At 36.4% G+C, this 17,142-nt stretch overlaps 1 non-coding gene and 1 pseudogene across 1 annotated transcript; one reads left to right on the forward strand and one right to left on the reverse strand.

The window, feature by feature from the left end:
• Positions 1–1,816: 1,816 nt before the first annotated feature.
• Positions 1,817–1,901, reverse strand: LOC128650667 (uncharacterized; annotated as a pseudogene).
• A 14,854-nt stretch (positions 1,902–16,755) lies between these two features.
• LOC128650555 (U1 spliceosomal RNA) lies at positions 16,756–16,922 on the forward strand. The gene has a single exon (XR_008400849.1). It is a non-coding gene; the product is annotated as a U1 spliceosomal RNA (small nuclear RNA).
• Positions 16,923–17,142: the final 220 nt, after the last annotated feature.

The following is a 17,142-nucleotide window of genomic DNA, read 5'->3' on the forward strand; positions in this document are numbered from 1 at the left end:
AGATACGATCGGGATGATTGACATCCCCTGCTAGCAGCCGATTGGCCATGAATGTGCAGGGGGCGGCATTGCACAAGCATTTTACTAGAAATGCTTGTGCAATGTTAAATGCCGACAGCATATAAAGTCAGCATTTAGCGATGTCGGGCGGACATGATCCACTAGAGCGGATCATGTCCTTACGACATTTGTTAAATCGGCCCCCATTTCCATATTGGAAAAATATCTGTTAGCATATTGAAAATGTTATCCATACGATGCACGTACAGCTTCAACTTTAGTGACCACAATTCTCAGACCACAAAGTTATCGACAACAAAATAAACACATCAAATTCAACAGCCAAATTCACTAGATAACATTTTCAACAACTTTGCGAGTATTCCAAGATGATGTTGAATAATTCTATTATCTTGCGCATGTGCAATACACTCTGAAATGATCACTAATGCCGTTTGCGCTCCATTTGTAATCTGGCCCAATAAGGGGAAAATGATTTTACAGTGTAATGTTCCTTTAAGTAAATGGCATAATAACTAACAAGATTACATAAGAAATTGCAGCTATCTTTTGTTTTACTTAGAAACCCTTACTATATAAAATGTCAGATTTAATTTGAAGCATGTAGATATTTTTAAAGGATAGTCAAAAAATACGTTTGCAAAAGTAGTGAATGCAAATAAACTAAATGTAGTGAATATATAAACATTTATTGAAGTGTAATTCCCCCTTAAATTGACATTGAAATATGTTTATTTTCAGTGCATCTCTAAGGAAAAACACATTTTTTGTTGTTGCTGTTTACGGATTCAGCCTTCAGTTACGTAAGGCTCTGCGCTGAGCTGTCAAGCCACCTTTTGCTGTAAAATAAAGAAGAAAATATCTGAAAGTAAAGGTCAGAGAAGAACTTCTCTTTCTACATAAATTTATCTCTCACAGGTAGGGTTGCCAGCTGACCTGCATAAAAATACTGAGCAATCTGTATGCCCCCCCCCCCCCCCAACCAAAGCACTATTTAGACCCCACTCTTGATCTTACTATATATATATATATTTCCAATTTACTTTTATCTTCAAATTTGCTTTGTTCTCCTTGTGTTTTTAGTTGAAAGCTAAACCCAGGTGGGCTCATGTGCTAATTTCTAAGCCCTTGAAGACCTCTTATTTGAATGCATTTTGACAGTTATTCACAACTAGACAGCTCTAGTTCATGTGTGTCATACAAATAACAATGTGCTCACTCTTGTGGAGTTATTTATGAGTCAGCACTGATTGGCTGAAATGCAAGTCTGTCAAAAGAACTTAAATACGTAGGCAGTGTGCAGAGGCTTAGATACAAGGCAATCACAGAGGTAAAAAGTATATTACTATAACCATGTTGGTTATGGGTAATAAAGGGATTATTTATCTTTTTAAACAATACAAATTCTGGAGTAGACTGTCCCTTTAAGATTCAACTGAAGCAGTTACAATGAAGAATTCTGCGCAGTGGCCATAATAGGCTTCTATTCAAACTTCCATTGAGCGAATCCAGCTTATTAGACAAAAAGGAATAACTAAACTTGACTGGAATATGCATAGTTGCAACAAGTATTCTTAATAAAATAGTTCTTGTAAACCCAACAGTATGTCAATTTTTTCATTTCTTCTTTAACACTATTAAAAAATAATGTAAGAACAACCAAATAAATGCAAGGAACAAATTGTATAGATCCCGTATTTGAAATAGATTTTGAAAATAACCATGGAGATGATAATGTCTCTCATGTATATTGAGTGTAATAGAAGCATACTAGACTAGCAAGTTATTAAATTACAAAAATATGTGACACTTCACGAATTTGCGTGCCATCCTTCTCTGTAGCTTTCCAATTTTAGTATATGTGCTGCTGTAGTTAGCACACAATGGCCCCAATTTATCAAAGGTCTTGCGGACCTGATCCCACACTGCAAATCAGGTCCGTAAGACCTCGCTAAATGCGGAGAGCAATACGCTCTCCGCATTTAACATTGCACCAGCAGCTCACAAGAGCTGCTGGTGCAACGCCGCCCCCTGCTGACTCGCGGCCAATCGGCCGCCAGCAGGGAGGTGTCAATCAACCCGATCGTATTCGATCGGGTTGATTTCCTGCGATTCCTGTCCGCCTGCTCAGAGCAGGCGGACAGGGTTATGGAGCAGCAGTCTTTAGACCGCTGCTTCATAAGTTGTGTTTCTGGCGAGTCTAAAGACTCGCCAGAAACACGGCCCTTCAAGCTCCGTACGGAGCTTGATAAATGGGCCTGAATATATATTTTTCACAAAAAATCAGTCATTATAATCTGATTATAACTGTTTCTCATTTCTTTCTGCACCATATTTTTAATGCATTGAGGCATAGGAGGCCTTTCACATTAAACACTCAGGAACTTTTTGTGAAGATTTTACTGGACAGCCTGGTAAAATACTGGACTGTCTGGTTGAATACTGGGCATGTGGCAACTCTACTCACAGCTTGCCATGTGGTTTCTCTAATTTAAAGGGCCATAATACTCAATTGTTTAAACACTTGAAAGTGATGCAGCATAGCTGTAAAAAGCTGACTAGAAAATATCACCTGAACATCTCTATGTAAAAAAGAAAGATATTTTACCTCAAAAGTTCCTCAGTAGCCGCATCCCATTGTAAAGGATTTCTAAGCAGCAAATCAGTATGTCTGTCCTGGGACAGCTGAAGGGATGAGCCTCGTGCACTCTCATGTTATTTCCCTATTCAGTGTATGGAAGTTTACAATGAAATCTCATGAGAGTTAAAGGGACAGTCAAGTATAAATTAAACTTTCATTATTCAGATAGGACTTTTAATTTTAATTGACTTTCCAATTAACTTTTATCATCAAATTTGCTTTTTTAAAGGGACAGTCAACCATAGAATTGTTATTGTTTTAAAAGATAGATAATCCCTTTATTACTCATTCCCCAGTTTTGCATAACCAACACAGTTATATTAATGTACTTTTTACCTTTGTGATTACCTTGTATCTAGGAACCTTCTTCCAGCCCCCTAATCACATGACTGTGACTGTTTATTATCTATTGTCTTAAATTTAGCATTGTATTGTGCTAGATCTTAAATAACTTTCTGTGCCTGAACACAGTGTTATTTATATAGCCCACGTGTACTTTCTGTCTCTGTGTGTTGAAAAGAGATTTAAAAAGCATGTGATAAGAGGCAGCCCTCAAAGGCTTAGAAATTAGCATATGAGCCTACCTATGTTTAGTTTAAACTAAGAATACCAAGAGAAAAAAGCAAATTTGATGATAAAAGTAAATTGGAAAGTCAATTAAAATTAAAAGTCCTATCTGAATAATGAAAGTTTAATTTATACTTGACTGTCCCTTTAAGTCAAATCTCATGAGATCACAGTAAAAGAGTTCATGACCTCAGCACTGCTGATGCTAATTGGCTGCTGTTCATTTTTTCATTTTTTTTTTTTTTTTTACCTGCAGCTAAGCAGTAGCTGAGTATAACTTTTTACACAGAACTTACTCTGCTGAGGAGATTGTGAGGTAAAATAACTTCCTTTTTTACATAGAGATGCTCAGGTGATATTTTCCTGTCAGCTTTTTACAGTTATACTGCATCAGTTTCAAGTGATTTAGCATTTGAGTATTATGTCCCTTTAAGTAGATAGTTTCAATATCATTGTGTAATAGACAGTACATGTATAATCTTTTGTCCATTTAAACTAAAGTATTTGTATCAGGAAGTTACAGTTCTGGGGGGGGGGAGCAAAATATTTTTACATGCTCAGTGCTCTACGGGAAGCAATTAGATTGTAAGCTATCTGGGTTGCAAGGCCCTGTAGTACTTCTTCCCCAACCAACTTTCCCGTCTTGTTTGCATTATGTTTCTAAGTGATGATGGTCACACTATTCTGGAGGTTATGTCCCTGGGAGCAACCCAGATGATGTACCATTAAAAAACATGTTGGAAGAGGGTGAGAATGAAACTGAGTGCACTGGAGGAGGTAAGCAAGAGTAGGTAGTTGGAGATGAGACCCTCTACCTATCTCTTGGTGTTTTGCCTTGTATATAACTTTTTGCATTGCCAAAACGTTCTGACCTAGAACCAACCCTGATGTGATAGCCACATTCAGAGTAAAAGACGTAGTTAACCCTTAAATAGCGTTGCTCCACTTAGTAAGAAATACAGTATCTCACAAAACAGAGTACACCCCTCACATTTATGTAAATATTTTATTATATATTTTCATGTGACAACACTGAAGAAATGACACTTTGCTACAATGTAAATTAGTGAGTGTACAGCCTGTATAACAGTGTAAATTTGCTGTCCCCTCAAAATAACTCAACACACAGCCATTAATGTCTAAACCGTTGACAACAAAAGTGAGTATACCCCTAAGTGGATTTCTGGTTCAGACACAACGTGTTTGTTGGTCTTATGCATTTGGTTTAGTTATAGTGGCGTCTAAGTCTCTTGCACTTTATAGTAGAACAAAAGAATAATGAAATAAACAGCACCTGTGAATCTTCTGCAGCTTACAGATTGGATTGGATTGAATAATACCATATTGAATATTTTTTGTATATTGTTTGTAGTTTAAATTACATGATTTGGAGTGGACACATTTTCAAATGTTGGTTACTATGGAAAAGTAAAAACCGGTAAAGCAGGAGAAACACTTAAAGTGACATGGAACCCCAAATCTTTCTTCTGTGATTCAGATAGAGCATACAATTGTAAACAACTTTCAATTTTACTTCTATTTTCTAATTTTCTTTTTTTCTTTTGATATCTTTGTTGAAAGGCACACCTTTAGTCTCAGGAGCTGGGAGCTAGTTGCTTATTATTGGTGACTGAACAATATTTCTAATTGGCTTACCAATGCATTCAACTAGCTGCCAGTAGTGCTTCTCCGTCAATAAAAACAATGAAGCAAAATTGATAATCAAAGTGAATTGAAAAGTTGTTTAAAATTGTATGCTCTATCTGAATTATGGAATAAAAGGACCCAAGTCACAGCAACCCCTTTAAAATGTTATGATTTTATAAGCACCACACTTTCACTCCACTTAGTCAAATAACCTCACTGCACACTTCGGTATAGTAGTAGCATGCAGGGAATAGTAGTTCCAAAGTGTGGGTCAGTCAGAGCATGAGGCTGAGTTTCTCACAGCCCCTGTCAAGTGGTGGCCCTGAGGAAATGGGAGAGTGTTTGGCCAGGCAGTGAATAGGGGTGGGCGAATGTGGTGAAAGAGCAATTTGCTTGGTAGAACGATTAGTCCTGTGGACATTCGTTTTGGACAATCGAATGTTGATAAGAATGGAAAACCATTAAAATTCGGTAAACTAATGTTACTTTAGTTTTTGAATGTTCATAATTAGATCGAATGTACACATTCGAAACTTAAAATGTAACATTTGATTTAACAAATACTATTCAGAAGTTCAATAGTTCATGTAGTAGGGAATTTAGTAAATTGATACATAATAGAAACAAATATGTCAGTTTGAATGTTTCTATTTAGAATATTGCATAATTCGAATATTACTTTTAAAGAGAGCATTAGAAATACTATTACAAATATAAAGATTCATATTTTTTTTAATTTAAATATTGCATCATTTTAAATTAATTATTAGAAAAATGTGAATAGAATATTACATTTAAAGAAAGCATTAGAAATACTATTACATTAAATGAATGTTGTTAGAATGTTGTGCAAACATTCAAAATTAGAAAATGTTGCAAAGGATTCGCCCATCCCTAGCAGTGTAGCAGCAGCGTTGCTGGTGAATACAGTGACAACAGGCCTTGCTGTAGTTGGGACTCAATAGGAAAAAACACTCTGAACTGTTTGCCAAGCTCTTCTCTATCTTTATCTGTTCTGGGCCTGATTTCATTAGGTAAAGCAGCCCGAGTGGCATGAATTGCTACTCTGGCCCAGGCCAACCCTGGGTCCCTGACAGTAAAGAAGGATTAGAACAGTCCATGCTTTTCCCAATACCACAGCCCTTTTTATGCCTCATTATTTCAATATTGGGTCGTTAGCATTGGCTAGCATTAGTACCCCTCTACTTTTGAGCTAAGCACGCCCTACATATGGTTTATTGAGACTTGTATGCAAAAGTGTAGGCTCCTTTGGACAATTCAAGATTTATGAGTTTTGAAGATTCATTATGATATAAACTTTTAAACTGAAGAATGATATATTATATAATTGTACAATATGCAGGTTATGTTATAATTTTCTGTTTTGAAAATAATTTGTGTAATATTTAAACCCAAATTATGAACTACAGCAGATATTTTTGTAAATGAAAAGCTGTTCTAAAGCAGCCCTGCAGAATGCTTGAGTGTATTGTACCAGTAAAGGGACATTACAAGCCATTTCCTTACTATAAGAAGGCAGATGCCTTCTGCCCCCAGCTGCAGTCTCACACAGCATACCCCGAAGTGTTAGATGTAGAAATGTAAGCTTGCATTCACATTGCACAGAAATATTGTGCTCACGAGAGCATTCTTCCATAAGCCCCAATGTGAGCCTCCTTCTCATGCCGTGAGACGTTTGTAGGTGCACAATAAATTAGCGCTCCACTTGTAATCTAAGCCTTAATGTTTTGGAGCTGTTTTTTTGCCAGATGACCTGGACATTTTGTTAGGATAAATGGCATCATGGAATCTATAAACAGATATTAAATGAACAACTGAAAAAAAAAAAAAAAGTTTAAATATAAAAAGGCTGTGCACTTTTTTTAATGTAAGTAAATTAGAAAGTTGTTTAAAATTGACTCAAGTCAAAATTAAACTTTCATGATTCAGATAGAGAATGCAATTATAAACAACTTTCCAATTTACTTCCATTAACAAAATGTGCACAGTCTTTTTATATTTACACTTTTGGAGTCACCTCCTACTGAGCACGTGCAAGAATTCACAGAATATATGTATATGCATTTGTGATTGGCTGATGGCTATCACATGATACAGGAGGAGTGGAAATAAACATTACTTTGAAATGTGCCAGCTAATGATTGGTGGTTGCACACATTTTTTTTCCTGTCTTTGGCTCACCAGATGTGGTCAGCAAGCTCCCAGTAATGTACTATTGCTCTTTAGCTGACTTTAACAATGTGTTTAATCCATTTGCAAGGTTTAAGCCCATGGTAACATGCAAGCAATAGTGCTTTATTAAAATTCTCTGAAATGGAAAAGCATTTTCTTTTTGCATTCTTTTATCCCTTTAATGAAAGTAAAATATGCATAGACAAAGCAGAAGTGTACATAAATCAACATTTATGACTACTGGCTAACGTGTTTGATTGCATTTTTTTTTTCATAAGCAATAATGTTAATTTATGATGTATGCAATTAATAATTTCATATCATTTTGATTAATTTTATAATTTACATAATTAAACTCTAAAACACTTCACTGTATTCATAAATGAACATTTAAATTATCATATTTAATTTGTGTACAAGTTTCATAGTATTAAAATGTGATATGAAATTTACTTATGTTTTTATTAAACAAAAATAAATATTGTTTATTAAAGGGACATGAAACACAAATATTTTCTTTCATGGTTCAGATAAAACATGCAATTTTAAACTACTTTCTAATTTACTTCTATTATCATTTTTTTTCCATTCTCGTGGTATTTTTGTTGACGTAAGCTTAGGAGTGTGCACATGTATGGGGCACTATTTGGCAGCAGTTTTAAATGTTATCCATTTTAAAGAGCACTAAATGGCAGCACTATCTAGGTATCTCAATAACAAAGAATATCATGGGGAATAAAGCAAATATTATAACAGAAGTAACTTGGAACTTTTTTTATGTTGTATGCTCTGTCTGAATTACAACCTTTTTTGGGGTTTCATATCACTTTAAAAATGTATAGTACGGGGGGTGGAGCTTGAGCCCAAAGCGGCAGGATGCGTCTCAGTGAAGCTCCTAGAATTTAAGAGGATTTTTGACTTGTCAAATATTATAACTACCCATTAACCCAAACTTTTATGAATAATATATCGACTGGGAACCACTTGCAACCAGGAGCGGATGATTTAACAGTGTCTTGGTCTATGCTCTTTGGGCCAGCTATGCAGTCAGCTTCCACACGGACCCGGCAGCCATATTGGACTTAACAAAGCTTATATCTTAAAACCGAGTCCTGTGTGTGATATGCAGCATAGGTCTGGGGCATCCGCAAATTGAACCCCCCCAAACTCTGGGGTTACGATATCCTATGATGGGATAGCTACGGCTCATTGGCCTGCCTGATTGACCACCTTCTCTGTACGAGCTGGTACATGGAGACCGATAGAGTGTTTGGACAGAGCTGGAGAGTATTCTAGAAAGCCACCACCAATTCCTTCTGCGTGCACTTGAAAGAGCATTTTGCCCTCTTGGAGAGAAAAAGCAAACCAATGATATAAGAGACCTCACTCTTAAGCTAAATGGGGATGATGGAGCTTTGGGGCCCCAGATTCCCCGAGCATTACACAGTAAGCAGCTTTGCTCGGAGGTTGAGGAATCAGAAGCAAAGAGCCGAGGAGCCTACCTCACCTAATCGATGTCAGAGAGACAGGTATAGGAGGTGATGTAGAGCTTGGCTGTGGAACTGCAGCGGCGAGAGCGAAATCTCTAAGCATGTCAGCAGCCCTTCCCTCGGATCTTGACACGGATGTATCTACACCGGTCTCCTGATCGGTTTTGGTCCTGGGGGCGCCCTCCAACACAGGGATTTTGTTGGAAGCATTGGAGGATATGCTGATACCTGCTAAAGGACCCACCCAGATAGAACCCATGCCTGCTAACCTCCTGACAGGAACTCTCCTTCTAAAAACGCGGTTAGTCAATCTGGCGAAGAAGGGCAGATATTCTTATCTCATGGGAGGCAGCCTAGTAGTTTATATCTTGGTATATCTCCCCATGGGGACTCCCTGCCCAGATATCATTTTTGACTCTGTTTGGATCTGGAAACTTAGCTGGGTTTATACTTTACATTCCTCTGTGGTCTGGTTGACTTACTTTGAGATGGGATAATTATTAGATATATATTGTCTAAACAATACGGACTTTACTTGATGTTTTAGGTAGGTTCAAAAGCGTTACAGATTTTTTAAGTTATGTAAAATCCCTTTATAATGTTTATAAGTTTATTGAACTTTTACTTTTAGTTGGCTTCTGTTAATTAGAAAGCATGATTCATTGCATTCCTTTATCTGGGTATAATGTGCTATCCTATGTACTCAAATGTTTAATATTTTGCATGTCTACAGTCCCTGTAGACTATGTAAACATATTTTGCTGCGTCATACACCCACTGAGCTTTGTTCCTACCCTATACATAATGTTTCCTATACACACACTTCTTACAACTCCAAAATCATGCAGATGGTTGTACAGCTATATCCTATGGTGGAAGATGGACTCTGTGGCCTCTATATACATGGGAGCTCTAGTAAGGAATTGTTTAACCACCTGCCAGCGGCCGAGGCAGTATGTCTTCTTCTTTGAGGTCCATTTTTAGAGTCTCAGAAACAGTCTTATATTGCAACCAAATCCAACCTACGCTTCTATAAACTATATTTCAATTTATTGCAGGGACCCAGATATTTAGACACTATTCTACCCACAACTAATTTGATCCTAGGCTTACAATACAGGAAAGATATGAGAGTTCAATTATTATTTTATGTACTAGTACCAGCTACATGTTTATTGTATTGCTCCATGGTTCAGTGGGTCTCAGTTTAGTTTAATCATATAGATATTGGCTACAACCTCTCTCTACAAGTGGATTCACTGCTTTATTTTTTCTATATACAGGTATATATTCCTGTCCTAAGCACCTTTCCAAACCGTTTTAAGTATCACCATGTCCTACATTAATTTTATCATAGGCAGAGCCCTGTTTACATATATACATATATATCATATGAAAAATGATTCTACATGTATTATACCCTCAAACAGAAAATATGAAAGAAAAAAAGAGGTGTTCTCAGAGACTCAAGAGTAGTCTCCTAATGTCCACTCTACCCTCTGTAGTTTGTTATATTTAGGAGTCATTGTAGGTCAAAGAGTGGCCTCGCAAGCTATCTAGAGGGTTTTCATTCTTAAAGGCTGACCATATCCTGTACTCTACATTTGAATGGTATAAGATAAACTTGTTCTGTTTGAATATTACTCTGTACTATTGTACCTCCAACGTATGCACTGTTTATTGTTGTATTTAAGCTCTAAGCCTTATATTTCACCTCAATAAAAAAAAAAATGTATAGGTCATTAACTTCACATCGATGCAGCAAAAGAAGGAAATATGATCCATCCAGGTAGATAAAATCAAACTTTTATTAAACAAAGTTTAAAAACAAGAACATGGAGAGCTAGCCGTTTGTATTCACAGCACCTCTATTTGCCTTGTAATGGACTCTCCATGCTCTTGTTTTTAAACTTTGTTTAATAAAAGATTGCTTTTATCTACCTGGTTGGATCGTATTTCCTTCTTTTTCTGCATCACTACTAGCCAGTGATCCAGTCCGGATGCTTCCTGATTAGCCGGCAAGTACCCCATTGGCCGCAGCACCGTCACGTGACTCCCCGCATCACCGGGTGATGACATTGGCTAAGTGCCGACTGTATCGCTGGTTTGCCCTGGGAGGTGGACAGAAGGGCTCCGGTTAGCTCGACAGAGGTTACCGATTGGAAGGTAACTTTTATTCTGGTCCGCCATCATCTGTTACAGCTTGAGGGGAAGGTCTGAAGTCACAGTGGTGAGCATGCTTTTTGATGTATAGGCTGCTTGATCATTTCGCTATTGGCCGCAAAAAAAGGGAAAAGCTGCAAATCCGTAAGTGGCGTTAAATACGCTAGGATTATTTATATTGATTGCGATATCCTATTGGACTTTTTCTTTATTAACGTCACATCTTCAGATCTTTTAAAAAAATACTCAATTCAAGTACCACCTGCATCATCCCCATGCCCCTTAAAATGTTACCTTCACGTTCCTGTACAAAAAAATCATTTGAACTATGGCAATACAGAGAAACCATGTCAAAACTAAAGAGTATTATCAAGCATATTGCTTGTGGGTTTCAAATCCCTATATCACAGAAAATAAGTTAAGTAAGTAAAATACTCACAAATGTGTTTATAAGAGGTCGTAGGTCAGTGATGGCGAACCTTGGCACTCCAGATGTTTCAGAACTACATTTCCCATGATGCTCAGGTACGCTGAAGTCTATTTGAGCATCATGGGAAATGTAGTTTGCCATCACTGTCCTAGGTGATGAATTTGGAAAGTTCAAAATGTCTTGGTAAAATGTTTTCTGATTGATTGTACTACCTTTGTCGAATTGTCCCCATTTTGTGGGTCTTGCTTAAATGCATTTAAATAGTGTTGGATAAACGGGTTATCAAAACATTTGGAATGCTCAAGCCCAGCCACGTAATGAAATTTGAAAGGGATTTCTGACTGAATGGAAAAGAGACCAGTTTTCTTAGACTAAGCTATCTTTATAATACAAACTTTTCCTTTAAATCAGAGGGCTTTTAGGTATTTTATTTTAATATGATACTTTTACAGATGATGTTAAATAAAGATTATTTAGTACTTTACAAAGAAAAGTATGTATTATGTAAAATATATATGTAATTTTTATATATATATATATATATATATATATATATATATATATATATATATATATATATATATATATATATATATACAAAATACTGTACCAAAACGTTGGACAGTACTGTCTGAAACTTGGAATGCATTTTTTTTCAATCAAATGTATTTATGTGTGCTTATAGGGAGTTGATAAATAAATAATAAATGACCACATATCAGTATCAGAAACAGTGACAATACTGTATAAATGAAAATGACTTGAAGAATATGTCCATTTACAAAATATGTCTTAGACTAATATAAAACAGTCTGTTTCATTGTTCTAATACAAAAGCACTAAGCAGTGGGTTATACTTTATAGAAATTATTGCAATATGTATTAGTCATCATTTTAAAAAGATTATACCTTTTATTTCTTCTTTAAAAAACTGAACTTGTGCAGGGTCCATTACTGTCTGTCACAGCCACACAAAGGGGGCTGGGGTCTCTACAGGAAATAGCAGTTTTTACTTGGAAGTCAAAAAAGCTAGCATAATCTTTTAGTGATATAATAAGAATAGGGGGTCTATTTATCAAAGCGTCAACTGAAAATATGCTTGAATTCCGCATTGTTTTGTCGTGAGATTGATCCGCTGTAGTTATCAAAGCGCCAAGATGTTGAAATTTGTGACGTAATATACGATCCCACAATCTCAATCTGACTCAGATCGATGCTTGCGTCATTACAGATGTTTAGAATTCAGATTTGACTCTATTTGAACCTTTTTCTAAATTTATCAAACATTTAACAGGTACGTTCACGCCTATTCCGACGCAGTGTACCTAGTTTTCAATCTGCCCCCCTTCAGGTCGCGGATGCCATAGAAGTCAATGGGAGTCTGAAAACACAGAAAGCTTATGTTCGATGCTGCAAGACAATGAAGTATATTACATAATAAAAGTAAATTAGAAACTCTTTTAAAATTGTATACCTTTTCTAAATCAAACAATATTATTGCTCCACATTTGGTGCACTAGTAGATATAGGGATAAAAATGAAAAATACACTACTACTACTTATGGATTATGCTACAAATTTGTCTCTCATTACAAAGCAAGGGAACAATATTATTGCTACAGATTTGTTGAAAAGTTTTGCCCCAAACTTGTTGCACTAATAGATATAGAGATTAAAATGAAATAAATACACAACATAATATAGCTAACTTCCTTTTTATTTTTTGGGAAAAATCTGTGTGCACCATGTTTAAGCTATGTAATACAAGTCACACTCTCCACTTTGCACCAATTTTGACACCTAAACAAACCACACACTAGTGCATTTTTCAACCACTTTTGATTGGAATATGCATAATCACATGATTTAAGACATCAGCCAATCTGATTCAAATATACATTTTAAACTATCACTAACTAATTAAACTGCTCGATACTTGTGTCATTGATCACTCATCAGAACTTGTAAGTGCCATTTGTTACATTGTGTATTATACTTTGAAAGTATGTATACGTGAATTTAGAATTAAAAATAAACATTGATGCTGACTTTAGGACACACGGTGTAATATTTTACAAGGATTTTAAAATTTGAATTGATGTTTGATTCAATATAAGCTTAAGCAGATAGCTCAAAGGGATAACCCACCTAACATTAAACTGTCATGATTCAGATACAGCAGAAATTAAAATCACCTCTTTACTGTCATGCTATTTTCAGTGTATTTCTTCCTTCTCTTGAATTTCTTTTTCAGTACGAAATGTCATCTTATATGCCAGCCCATTTTATAACACCTGTGAAGGGGTGGTTTTTAAACTAGATTGCAATCAGGAGGGGTTACACAGGTACAGAGAGAAAACTGGTCCAGCTCTTGAAATATCTATTGGTTGCAAATAAATACATATGATACCCTGATTACATGATATATTTGCAATTATTCCTGCTCAGATTAATAATACATTTACACTATATACATATAATGGTATAAATAAACACATAGATATGAAAGACAACATTGTTTAGAACAAAAAAAGGAATTTAGGGAAAAGTAAATATGTTTGAAAAAGATTTCTGACATAACACACACACACATAAACTAATATATGTATATATATGTGTGTGTATATATATATATATATATATATATATATATATATATATATATACACATATACACAAGTATGTGCAAAGATATATGTACAAATTCTAGCATTAATAATCATTTATAAAAATAAAATATGAGATAAAAGCATATCATAACTTCTAGAAATACAAATACACATTCATTTATGTGAAAGTATCATATAACAGATTTTCTGTATAACAAATAAATATAAAAATAACTTTCTATGAGATATTGTTTGTTGAGGTGTAAATCTAGCTATTTCTTGGACATTAACAGTTGAAAAATAAAAGATTAGCTTTAGAGAAATGTGCTTGTTCATGGACAGTAATGAAATGTTATAAATAAGGTTTGGAAAAACCCGAAAAACTGCAACATCGATGACTGTTAGTTAACTGTTAGTTAGTCCGATGCTCTTCGAAACCATACTTGACATGCGTGTTTTTGACAGCTTTTTTGATAAATAGTGGGAATCGTATTCAGATCCGCGCCAGCAATATCTGGCGAGCGCATTGACGCCGGCGAATGCACTGAGATTGACGCTTTGATAAATAGACCCTTAGGACCGTAAGCGTAAAAGCACTACTCGCAAACGTTTTGATTCTAAAAATGTCTCCAGTCTAGCGGGTACATTTAACAAGCAGCGGATGCTGCTTTTTTACCCCCAAGGTTTCTGGCTTGCCAGAAACATAAGTTAAGAAGCAGCGGTCGTAAGATACAATTTATTTTTTTTATACACCTTAACAATACATTTTTTTTCATGAGTATTTTTGTGTGAATGGTTTAATTATTTGTTTTGTATGATTTTTAAATTAAGATTGGGATTGTAAACTTTTGTGATGTATGCATCTCCTTCCCATAAGAAAATGCAATATAAGCCCCTTAGCCAGACACCCTGTTTTCTGGGTAACAAGTGGCTTTATAGAATTAGAATCAGGGAACAAGAAGGACTGGTGAGCATTCTTATAGAATCTCACCAACCTAGAGAGCTTTTGAGAATTGGGCCCACAGAGAGAGCACACCTACTACTAGCACAGCAATATAAAAAATAGTCATTCAGAAAAGGGTGATAGATTAACCTACTAAATCTATCAACATAATGTGATACAAAAAAAAAAATAACTTGACATATGTAGGCCAAATTATCAAATGTCTGTCGGACCTGATCCGACAGAGCGGATCAGGTCCGACAGACATCGCTGAATGCGGAGAGCAATACGCTCTCCCTATTCAGCATTGCACCAGCAGCTCACAAGAGCTGCTGGTGCAACGCTGCCCCCTGCAGACTGGTGGCCAGCAAGGAGGTGTCAATCAAACCAACCGTACTCATCTGAGTAGGCAGACAGGGTTATGGAGCAGCGGTCTTTAGACCGCTGCTCCATAACTTGTGTTTCTGGCGAGTCTGAAGACTCGCCAGAAACACGGGCCCACAATCTCCATATGGAGCTTGATAAATGGGCCTCATGGACTCATATGTCAATAAAAATGTGACTAAGTAAATGGAAATGTGACTAAGTAAATAGAGGATAAGTACAATATTAACCTAATGGATAAATAAAAAAGTATTGAAAATAATATGTGCATAGGCCGACAAAAATGAGAACAGTGACAATAGTATATGATGGAAGGAGAGAAAAAATATATATACAATAAGTCGACATATATAATATCATATATTGATAAACAAAGTGACAAAAATTATTGTGGTGATATAAAAGACAATAGCAACATCATACAATATGAAGAAAAAATAATAATAATATATGTCGAAAGAAAAGGTGACACTAATTAGTTGTTGCGATTTGAAATACAGTGACATCATAATATAGGAGAAAATGGGGGTGATTAATTGACTTTGCCTTACAAACTGATAACACAAATAAGGTTAAAAATAAAAATTAAAAGCCACCAAATCAATTTTTTCATTAAGTCCCTAACCTCTCAGGAAACAAGGTTCTAAGTTTGTGTATCCAGAAGGCCGCCTGTCTCCTAAGGATCATAAGAGGATACACGATAGACTTATTAATACATTCAAATGCTAATGAGAAACTAAATGGAAAAACTAACAATAAATTTTGTAAACATTGTAAGCATCTTCATTTTCTCTCGTATTACAAGTTGAAAGTAAACGCGATCGCTTGAGCGCTATTGAAGTTAACGTGCATCGGTTTAGCGCGTCCCTAAGAGCTCTGGTTAACTGTTTAGCAAAACAAAGAAATTGTTACAAAACATATCAAAAATACATTGAAAATAATAGTTACACTCATAATAACACAATCTAGTAAAAACTATTTAAAAAAAAAATATTGCTCAAAAAGCTATAAGGGCTCAAAGATATGAGGTCTCAGTTGTTATGTGCTATGCAAATGAGGCTGCTGCAGTCAGGTGCATGGCCCGGGTAAGTCTGTTGCTCATCTCCCTCAGCTTCGCACGGAGAGCTGGGGGTGCCCTGGGAGATAGTATTTTTTTTTTTAAATTTTCTCCCCAATTTTTTCCAGAGGCCTTTCAGGTGGGGGATGCCGTGGCCACTCCTGTTTTGGCGCAACCCCCCCTGCTGGCAGGGATTGCAAGCGCGTGGCACAAGCCTCCAAATAGCTTGAAACTCGGGCGCAAGCTTGAAGGGACGTTAAACCCCACCTTTTCTTTCACAATTCAGCTAGAGAACGCAATTTTAAGAAAAAAATAGAAGTTTATAGTTAATATCAAATTTGCTTGGTCCTCATCTTATTCTTTGTTGAAGAGATACCTAGGTAGGTAGAGTGCACGTGCCTGAAACACTACATGACAGGAAATAGAGCTGGCACCTAGTGCTCTTGCTAGTGTAAAGCATTGTTGCCAAACTACTGCCGTCTAGTGTTGCCGACGAGGCCACACCTGAGCTTACAGCCCTGCTTTTCAACAAAGGATCTTCTGCCTCCTCTCCCCCAGCCAAAAGGCATTGTCGCACACAGGGGCTCCCTGCCAGGGGGCCTTTCACCTCATGCTTACCTGGCAGCGGAGTCTTAGCCATGATCACTAAGGTGGCTCTCTCAGGGCGAGGCTGGTTCATTGCACTTGGAACCCGCTGACCTTTGCGATTTCCCCACATGTGGGAAATTCAACTGCACAATTTATGGCAGTGGGGGACTGTGTGCGCTCTTTCCCCTGACATATTTTACCTGTGATGAAAAAAAACAGAAATGGCAAACTGCTCCCCTCTCGCCAATAGAAGGCAGCACTTGTGGGGGGGTGTGCTTAGAAAAAAAAGCAGGCAAAGGGCTTAAACATAGAGATACATACATATATGTCTAAAGATGTATATGTGTGTGTGTATATATATATATATACATACAGTATGTGTACATCTGTATTTATATGTGTATCTCTT

The sequence above is a fragment of the Bombina bombina genome, chromosome 2 (genome assembly GCF_027579735.1).
Source record: "Bombina bombina isolate aBomBom1 chromosome 2, aBomBom1.pri, whole genome shotgun sequence".
Taxonomy (NCBI): domain Eukaryota; kingdom Metazoa; phylum Chordata; class Amphibia; order Anura; family Bombinatoridae; genus Bombina; species Bombina bombina.